Genomic DNA, 11,350 nt, shown 5'->3' on the forward strand with positions numbered 1-11,350 from the left:
ATTTCTAAACATTTCTAAATCATATTAATTTTAGTTTGTACGTAAAATCTGAATAATTTTTACATATAAGCATGCATATGCTACACTATAGAATTAATGTATACTCCTATAAACAATTGTCACGTTTATATTTATATTCCTGTACATATTACTGTACATATTGAGTTACATTTAGAGAAGTACGATAGAAAAAAAGTACCCATTGTTCATAGCATATTTGACAATCGAATGGCTATTGCATAATACCAGGTCGATATACATCTTCTTTCTTTTCTTTGTCATAAATGGAGGTCAATTTGGATTTACGGTTCCGAAACTTAACATATGCTGAAGTACATACTGAACAGTCGTGTTGCAGTGCCACACTTGAATGAACGGGAAGTACATGAGAAACAAAGAAATTGTATTCTTCATCACATATTGCACATGTATATGGCCATGCCGATTGAACAGATCGATGTTTATCTAACTTCTCTTTATCTTCTTCATAAGTATTTTGGTGTACTGAATAACCAACTTGATGATCATCTACCTTCATCTTCTCTTCGTCATAAGTATTTGACCGTTCCAAAAACACAGATCGATGTTCGTTTACCTCCTCCTTTTCTTTGTAAGTATTGTCACTCATCTTCAAAAAAATGTAATAAAAATGTATACAAATATATAATGAAAGAAATAATAAGATCATTAAGAAGTATATATTAAATGTACGTGCTATAAATACTTTTTAACGTGTAAAGTACTACAAATTGTAAAACAAATCAATTCGAAAATCTACAACACAGTTTTCGTATGCATCTCATATAAGAACACCGTTATTTTTCGCTTCTATAAGTAAAAATTAAGTTCAAAAGAAACATCTTAGTGAAGATTCAAAGCCGCATTTTGCGCAATTATCTTACAAAGAAAAACATTCTCGTAAGTAGTTTGTAAATTTCAGATGTAAACAAAAAAAAGTTGGTCTTACAATGTGATCTAAGCATTGGATATACTTTGTTGGAACTAATATGAATTCGACTTACACTGTCTATTACTTTGTACAATAAAAAATTTTTTGCACGTACAATCAGCGTTTGGCTTTTACTTTTTGATCTTATTATTTTTCTTATTACACTTGAATATGAAAAAAGCAGTTTATGATAACTGTAAAATTGTATATAATTGTTATAATTTTACTGTTATTACACAGTCTGTTATTATTAGTATAGTCCAGAAATTTTATTTTTAGTTTTCTAACGTACGTCGCAAGATTTATTGAAATGCCGCTTTTTGTGATGATTCATCAAGTCTTGAAAAAAAATATATTCTGTTTCGGGCTTACATATAGTACATCCAAACGTGTTTGACGTCATAGATTTATGAACATTTTGATGAACTTTGTATTCGTGCAATGTAAAAAAATGGTTGTTACAAGCCTTCAAAATAAAACATTATAAATTACTAACATGCTACATGTTATTTTGATAATTGTTTTTTTACATATCTTTAAAAAACTTACCCAGCAAAACTTAACAACATAAGAATGATTATGTATTGCATGTGACTCTAGGAGATAAAGAGTACGAGATGTAAAAACACATTTATTACATACAAATGTATTATTTTTTTTGTGATACGTGCAATAATGCATTGACAAAGATGCTACATTTTTGCACACGGCATCACATATCTAAAGTAGAAGAATTATATATACATCTGTGATTTTACAAATCAGTATTTTGTTTCATTTGTAAATACATTTGTAGAGAAAACATATGATATACACTCACCTTGCAACTGTTACCTGAATGCCTTGTTTTGTGATGGAAAACGAGCTGAGAAAACTTTTTAAAATTCCGTTCTTTACATATAGCACATGCAAACATATTTGACATCGGAAATGTATGAACAGTTTGATGATCTTTGTATTCGAAAATTGTATAAAAATATTTATTACATATCTAAAAATCAAAACAGGATAGATTACCACGCTATAAATTATTTTAGTAATTGTTGTCATACATATCTTTGAAAAACTTGCCACGCAATAGTCCACAACGGGGTCATTTCTCGCATGATGCTTTAAATTCTGAGAAAGGTTAGTTGTGTAATCGCACTAACAATATACGTATGTATTATTTTGTGTATGATGAGTTTGATAATGCTCCCACATAAATGTGGTATTTTTTTAAAAAAAATTACATATATTTGTATAAAAAAAACATCTTACTTTGCATTGATACTGCTTCTCAGTACATGTAGATGCTTCACTCGTCAAGTCAGTTGAATATGCCATTGTATATATGCTTTGCATTACGCTGATATAAAACACAGTTTGTGACGCTACAGTATAACCGATTTAATATCTATTGCACTTCTTGTAAAAGTATTTACCACCTTTGATAAAAAGTCCTGTAATAAAGGGAATACCGATACGTAGCTTTGAGAATTCAAATAGCAATTGAGAATTTGAATTTGACATTGCTGCGAAAGCAAAGTAAAACGTAAACAAGAGACGTAGTCGTTCAATCGTATTTATATGACTCTTTTCACATGAGTATAAATGATATTGACGGTTTGACTTGAATGTAAAACATTTTAATAGAAATGTTGTCACTCTTTTTGTAGAATTTATAACAAATACTCTTATTTTGTGTATTTTATAAAATTGTTTTAACATTTTATTCTTTAAGGTTTATTTAAGTATTATATATATAATATATATATATATACATATATATACATATATATATTTTATATTTATGTTATTTCTGTCTTACATAAAATATAAGTTTGTAAACAGTATGCAGAATTGGTACCTTTTCTCTCTCTGTATCTTTCTCTTTTAAAAGAAAATTCTGGAGAAATATGTTTCCGGTAGTTTTTCCGAATTGCAACGCATTAGTAGTCACGTGATATGAAAATAGAATGATAGAAAAATGTATTTCTATATGACAAGAAAACGTAGTAAGTAATATATTTATGAAGTAAACAAGTAATTCAGAATACGTATAAACAAATGCAGAAAAATCAGACTTCGGCAATACTTCCGACCGTGGTGCGCGCAGAGCAGTCCATCGCGACGTGCTGGTTTCGCACTAACAACACCTCCGATATAACATTTTTTATTTAACTCTTTTGAAACTTGGCGCGGCTGCTCTTCAACAAAAATATAAAAAATATGTATAATTTAAATAATTTTGGTGCGGCTGCTCTTCAACTTTAATGAAATTATTTCTTTGTGCGGCAATTTGATGCAATCGCGTCAAGGTTTTTCGCATTAAATATATTTTAAAAAAGTTTGATTTTTATGTCGTCTATTAATTTTTGTAAGATTGTCACTATTGGTATTATTGTCATTATTGTTACTGCAGCTATTGTCCGCTGTAGTTTGCACTTCACGTGAACTCACTTTAAACTTGTTTCGGACAACTCTGATTTAGGCATCGGCCGAGTTGTTCCTTTTATGTAAAAATTTTGAAAAGATGAGGACTCCTAGGATGCGCAGAGCTTTTCCAATCGTAGCGGAAGAGTCGGGGCTCTCTCTCCGCTAAGTACCGCTGTTCGAAATTCTATTTCTTAATTAGTTGTGGAGGATGTCGGATCGCCATTTATCGATTAATCGCCTCACCTTGGACAGTTTGTTTGATTTTTTTGGTGGAGGAAAAAGGGAGAGTGTTGGATGTTTACAAGGTAACAAATAAACTTTAAACAATGAGTATGTGTAAAATGGTCAATAAGAGACATTTGTTGGATGTTATTTGCGATAATATTTGTTTATATATATGTGTACATATATATGTGTATACGTTAAAAATTAATTAGAGGGGTATCCGGAATCTTTCATATATGAGATGCAAAATTAGCATTTCATACGAATTTTAGAATTGAAAATTTTCAATAAAAAACTCACGTGTAAGATTTACACGTGAACACGTATATACACGTGTACACATATATACACGGAAAAAAAAAAGATGTTGAATCAACAGTATCTGTTTAATTGAAATATATTCTGTTGATGCAACATCAATATTATTGCACTATACACAGCAGATAGTTGCTTTAAGAATCTAGACATTAAATTAATCGCATATGCAATTGAATGAACTATTTATTTTTGTGGCAGCCCGTGACATCAACTTTAATTGAAGCAACTCCATTGTTTTTTCTATGTACACAAATATTTTTGCAAATAACATTCAGCAAATGGCTGTTATTGACCGTTTTAAAATTCTCTATTAAATAAACTTTAGTTTTATTGCCTTCTTGGGTAATGATAAAATTCTATTCGCGCCCGCTGCTCTATTTTTTATAAGCGTTGTATTTCTTGATGCGGAGATAAGCAGGGTCTGTTTGCAGAGTTATTTAGAAAAAAAAATTTTCCTTTTTTGCTATCATTTCGAAAGAAAATTTTCGTCGCATTGCTAGTAGCGGTCGATATTTTTAATATCGATCCGTATCGTTGTTGCCTTAATAGGCACATTTGTAAAAATATTGCACCCAAAACTGGCATCATGAATGGCGACAATTTTGCAATGATTGCACTAAGATGATTCGCCATAACGGAACAGTTTTGTCGAAATAAAATTTTGTAAATAATATTTGTCAATAATTGCGAAAAGTCGTTCTGCATTTCCATAGTATATACCTCCAACAGGCAAATTGTGAAAATATTGCACAAATGTGACATCATGAGTGACGACAATTTCTTGCATTTCTTCATATGCAATTATATTTCTAAATATTTGAAACATCACATAGCTGAATTTCTTTTCTCAATTATTAGACAATTTCTTTGTAAACTTAATTTTGCAAATATACTGCTAAGATGATTCGCCATATCGTTATTCTTTTGCCGAAATAGTATTTGGAAAGTAATTTTGCAAACAACTACAAATATTTTAGAAAAGATCAATGTTTTTACATCTATTTTTTCAAATATGTCTGTATAATTGCAAATTACAATTTTAGTGCAAGATTTCGTCACATAATTTTGTAAATGGTTTCCTATCAGAGTGGAGTCTGAGTTTCAAACTTTAGTCGGGTTATTTATTACTTCCATTTATTTGATTTGAAAAAAAAACGAGGTTTATCTGCATGTCGACGCGTTACGTTGCGAAGAAAAGAGGATCGTAGAGTCTCTAGGACGTAACAAAACTGTGGCGAGAAAAAGGTAAGAAAAATAAATTTATTGAGTAATTTTAAATGCGTAAACTTTACATCTACAAAATGGGGCAAAGCATTATAAGATCATACTATCTTAAGGATGTAAAAAATCTGCAACTAGTTATTATCTCTACCATGTTTATTGTACTTAAACAGTTTTGGAGTTTGATCGTCGTTCGATCTTTACAATGTGTGTCTGAAACATGTGTCGGTTTATTGCGAAATATTGTACAATTGTTAATACAAAAAAAAGATATTTTAATTATAATTAAAAATTTGCGCTTAAATTTTATTTTGATGAGAGAAAGTATTACAAATCTATACTGTATTTGTTTCTGTTGTCTTGTTATTATGTTACTTTTAAGTTAATAATTTTATATCTCATGTAGTTAAAAATACGATGAAAGAGACAAATCGACCACCAGAAGTCAAACTAACAAATGTTATATGTAATATATTATTTCTGTTACTTTTATACATATATATATGTATATATATATAGATAATCAAAAACATTTTATAAATATCGTAAATTGTATTTGTACTAGTAAAACAAAAAAAATAATCTTGTGGAAAGCTTGCCGATATTGTTTGCATACGTAGATAAAAAAATGAAAATAGCAGAATATACAGTAAATTATAGAAAACAATAAAAAAGAAAATATAAAATTTATACACACACACACAATATAAATAATAATATTACATTTAAATTTTTATGTGGTGTTGGAAGCTAAAGTAGCTATATATATAATAATCTGTAAATTTATTATTTACTACTATAAATATTCTTTTCACTAAAATTTTAAAATCTTAACACTATTAATTATGTTGTATTCAATATCTTTTATATGCTCAGTACTGTATTCGAACAAGATCTCCTATCTTACTTTTATGTTTAAAGAAGCTGTAAATTTATATTATAACACGTAAGTATGTACAAATCATTAGAGTACGGAGTACTCTGACATTTTTTACTTAAACGTTATTCACACTATTTGTAAAGTCATCAACTTATAACAATCAATAAATATATTTTACGAGATTTGCAACAATTAACGCTATATTTTCTATTACGATATATGTTGTCAGTGATAATAAATCAAATAACACGTACAATGAACTGTCAATTCTCGATAAGTTATGGAATAAGTACTGAAATTTTGAGACGTATTCCTTATATAAATCTCCATACATTAAGTCGAGAGATATTATTAACCTCTTAGGCACGGCGGAGTTTTGCGCGGGGCTGTTTCTCTGTACGGCAGAGTTCAACGTGAATTACGTGTAAACAATACAGCACTACAATGTATAACGGGCAATGCTGTTCTCTACGCGAGTACATTGGAATGAAGTTTTTGATGATTAAATTATAATTTTTCTTAAAGGTATGATACACATACTTTAACTAGCAACAATTTATACCTGACGCTGGCGTGTCAAAAACAAATACTGTATATTCTGTCTGTATACTGTTAACAGTGTTATAACATTCATAAAGACAAAAGAAGTGTGAAATATAACATATGAAAATGATTATTCAATTCAAACGGTGAGCCACTATAGTGGCGCGTCGTGCCTAAGAGGTTAAGAGTATGATAACTTCATGAACAGCACAAAGTGGTTATCCTGTAGTGCAATAAATAAAACGACACAATGATATACAGTATCTGATAGTAATGGTTGTATAGACTGTTTTGATCTTGATCACAAAAGCGGTGCGAACAAAAGTGGTGGATATCTGTGACCTTTAAAAAAAATACTAAACTCAAAAGTGCCTTCCATCGTCATGTTCTAAAGCCAGACGATAAATTTGTTTTTACAACGCTTCCTAATGAAAATGAGTTCGCTATTGTCGTGGATCATTCAGGTAATATATGTATGTACTAACACACATGGATTATGAGTTTTCTGTTTATCCTATATATATTATATATATGGGTATTAAAACTTTTTACTACTTTATTAGTTAATGTTTCTATTACATTGTTTCTCTCTCTCTCTCTCTTTCATTTCGACTTTTTAAACATTTTTTGTCATAGGATATCGCATAAACATAGACGTATAATATATAGACTGCGCGTTTGGCTGAAAAGATGTCTTCAACGTTGAGAGAAACAACATACTTTGAATAGTAACTCTTTCTCTGTCTATCAATGTCTGTGGTGGGATCAGGGCCTACTGTTTCGTACCACCTATAACCTACCATCACCTCTTAATCTCTTTCACTCTTCTTCACCCCCACTATTTTTCTATCGCCACTTTTCCACTACTATTCTATCAATCAGCGAAGACTTCTTTTTCCCTCACTACTTTGCTAGACAAAGATGAGGCTACTGTTCAACACCAGCTGTCTCTCTCAACGTTGAAGACATTTTTTTAACATGGCAAAGGTAGGGAACGCGCAGTCTATATATTATACGTCTATGCGCATAAACTATGACCGTCAATCTTGAAAACACACTGCTTTTTTTTCAAAAAACGTAGAACTTAAGATCGCAGAATTGTCTGACGTCACTTTAGCACTTCTAGACGATGCTTTTTAGTTTTTGTTACAAAGTACAGAATATAATAAAGAATATAAAAAAATTCTGTTCCCAATAATATTAATTTAGACATAGGGGAGACCGGGGTTAGTTGTGACACGGGGTTAATTGTCAAACTGCTATTATCTTGCTTACTAAATCTTGGAAAATATTCTTCTTTTTATTGTAAGTTGCTACTAGTTGTGTTAGTAACGTGTACGAAAGAACTTTTCTTAAAAACATTATATATGATATTTACGAGCACTTTTGTAAAACTGGATATNGCAAGTAGATTTTTNTGATCTNNATTCTTTAGTAANTTCATTGNTTTTAAAATTTCTAATTGCAATTTTATCTTATGTATAGNAAATATGGTAGTTTTAAATAAGTTTTCCTATATGTATTTAATTGTCATTGCATTGCAATTTATAAATATAATATCTTTTATTTAAAATGAACGTTTGGGATAAGTTGACTCAAATTGAGACGGGATAAGTTGTCACACGATGAGCATGCGCGAAGAAGTAATCGGAGTGATCGTTATGCGTCGTTATAACTTTTTCAGTACCTGTCATTGTTTTTTTTTATTAAAGATTAGATTACTAATTATGTTTTATAGTTTTTAACTGATTTAGTATTGTGAAATCATTTAAAGTTGTTTTTTTTATATATATATGATTATTAATATTGTATAAATACTTTATACTTAATGTATAATGTTATGTACTCTCTCAATAAATTTAATAAAATAAAAAACAAAAATTTTATCTTATTGTTTCTCTATATAAAAGACATGTGACAATTAACCCTGGGTATGGGGTAGGTTGACAAATCTGCGCGATTGTACTTAACATTAAAATACTCTTTTGTGTAAAGATATATAAAAATAATATTTGTTTTTTCTTAAAGCTAAAGGATGTGACTATTATATAATGTACCTAATATTACATAATATTGCGTACATTTTTTTTTTTTTACGATCTATTTTGGATGTTACTTTGTGCCCCGGTCTCCCCTATATCTTGAACTTGCAAGAAGTATATTTCATGTAAACGATTCCTACACAGCGTGGTATCCTGTACTTATTGCTTTTGAAAACGTGTCGAAGATTGTTCCGTTTCCAGAAAATGTTCTTTCCAAAAATATCAAGGTAACTAACATTACAGTAGGGAAGACCGAGACTAGTTGTCACACGAAGTTAGTTGTCAAACTGCTATTATCTTGTTTACTAAATCTTGGAAAATATTCTTTTTTGTATTGTAAGTTGCTACAGTCGAATCGCGTTACTGTTAATGTTTATACCGTTAACATCGTATTACTGTTAACACGCTTCCTCTCGATATAATGTTAACTTTTCCGTCTCCCACTTACTTTATGTCAGCCAATGATATTACGAGTTTTGTAACGGGTGTTTTCTGCGCACGATCCGGCGCATTTCATCGACTGCGTGCGCATAAAGTTCAAGAGAATAGTAGGGATGAGGGGAATTGTTAACACTAACGCGAGTAGTTTGGACAAACGTGTTAACAGCAACGCGATTCGACTTTACTATTGTGTTGGTAACGTGTACGAAATAGCTTTTCTTAAAAACATGATATATGATATTTACGAGCACTTTTGTAAAACTGGACATGGAAAGTAAATTTTTTTTATCTTGATTTTTTAATAATTTCACTGATTTTTAAATTTCTAATTGCAATTTTATCTTAGATATAAGAAATGTGGTACTTTTAAATAAGTTTTTGGCGTGACTGGATTGCAATCGACTTCGGTAAAGTTTTATTGTAAATCTATTAACACAGTTTGTATGATTACACATATGTTTACTTTAGTTTTGTTAGTTACTTTTCTATAGAATAATACAGTGTTAAGCCACCAATCATCAGTAGAAATTTCAAGTAATAGAAAAAGTTTTAATATATGCAAATTATTATTAGTAATAGCAGTCGAGAATTGCTGTAAATATTACAAAGATCAATTGAACATAGAATGTGATACTAAAATCTTTCAACAAAGTTTTCGAGATAACTTCTTAATATACAGGGTGATTCAGAACAACCCGTTATCCTTAAAAATACATATTCTTGACTAAATTCTAAGACAACTTTTTTTTTGGCAAAATTTTGTCTAAAGCTTACTTTTTGAGTTATTAATAAAAATAGTTGACTTACCACAAGTCGGATGCAAGAGGTAGGCAGGGACGGCGCAACTCACCGTCAGAGACGCGGGCGATTACGTGTGGTGCCTGACGCGATCAGCTGATCGCTACGCATCGTTTCTGTATCTTTTTCTGTCTCTCTGTCTCTCTTTTTTTCTCTTACTTTATTTACTCATTCGCAATTTGTATCATTTAATCCGTGCATCACATAAATCACTGTCAATCACGGTGAGTTGNGCCGCTCCTGCCTACCTTTTAAATCCGACTCATGGTACGTCAACTATTTTTATTAGTAACTCAAAAAGTAAGCGTCAGACAAAATTTTGCCAAATAAAAAGTTGTCTTAGAATTTAGTCAAGAATATGTATTTTCAAAGATAACGAGTTGTTCTGAATCACCCTGTATGTCTTTTTTCTTTTATATTGTATGGCATATATGTAGTATATTATATATACATATACATGTGTATATTTAGTATTGAAGTTTGTATAATGCATATTGTTTACATCTTCTGGGAAAAATAAAAAAAATATAAAAATTGTAATTTTTAAATTTATGTTATTTTATAAATATATGTATACAAATGTAGGTATATAATAGTAGATTGTTTTAGTTCAACATATATATATTTTTGTGTCATGTATCGTCAAAATTACACATGCAAGACTAATCTGATCGACTAGAACTCCGTAAAATGTCGCAAAACCTTCAATAAACCAAGAATCGGATTGTTTTAATGTAAACAACCATTCACTGAACATTTCTTGTATCACACTGCATACAATCAAACGTCACTTTTTTTTGTTTTATAATTGAATCTAGTTCTTTATTGCATGCAATATTGGCGTCTCTAAAAATAATATTGTTCTTAATGTACTTTTGTCGTTCGCGATATGTGTATATTTGTTTTAAGTTAATTGTACAGTATCTTAAGTTATGTATCTTACCTGAAGAGGACAAGTCCAGTAGTTACTATAGTTTCGTAATTGTTGGAGTTTATTGGAAGTGCTACATAATGCACGTATAAGACTAGACAAAGGATATCCTTTGATATCCTTTATCTTTTGTCCGATGAATATTGTAACATTATTTATAAGAAATACTGCGTATGAAATATTGTTTTTTACTTGCAATCTGCTTTGCATACTAATAAGTGTATAGGACGATTTATATTCGGTACACTCAGAAGGTCCGATTGCTACCAAATAAGCAGATATTTTAGGTGTTGTATAGAATAGAGTATAAAGTTGATCTTTTTGCAGTATTTGTTCACCAGTCATATGTGATAGAACTGTCTGATCGTGATCATGTTTAATTTGAATAGTAACATTAGCCTTTGCGGGATTTTTCCAATCCAAAAAATATCCAGTCAGCGGGAATACGCGGCAAAATCAAATATCTATATAATGAAAAAACGTAAATTGTATAAATACACAGTTTGTCCGGAAAGTTCCCGGACTACGTGAATTAAAAATCGAAAATGAAAGATATGGTTTATTAAACAAGTTTACACTTCAAG

Source organism: Pseudomyrmex gracilis, unplaced genomic scaffold, assembly GCF_002006095.1.
Source record: "Pseudomyrmex gracilis isolate BER0280 unplaced genomic scaffold, ASM200609v1 scaffold_892, whole genome shotgun sequence".
Classification (NCBI taxonomy): domain Eukaryota; kingdom Metazoa; phylum Arthropoda; class Insecta; order Hymenoptera; family Formicidae; genus Pseudomyrmex; species Pseudomyrmex gracilis.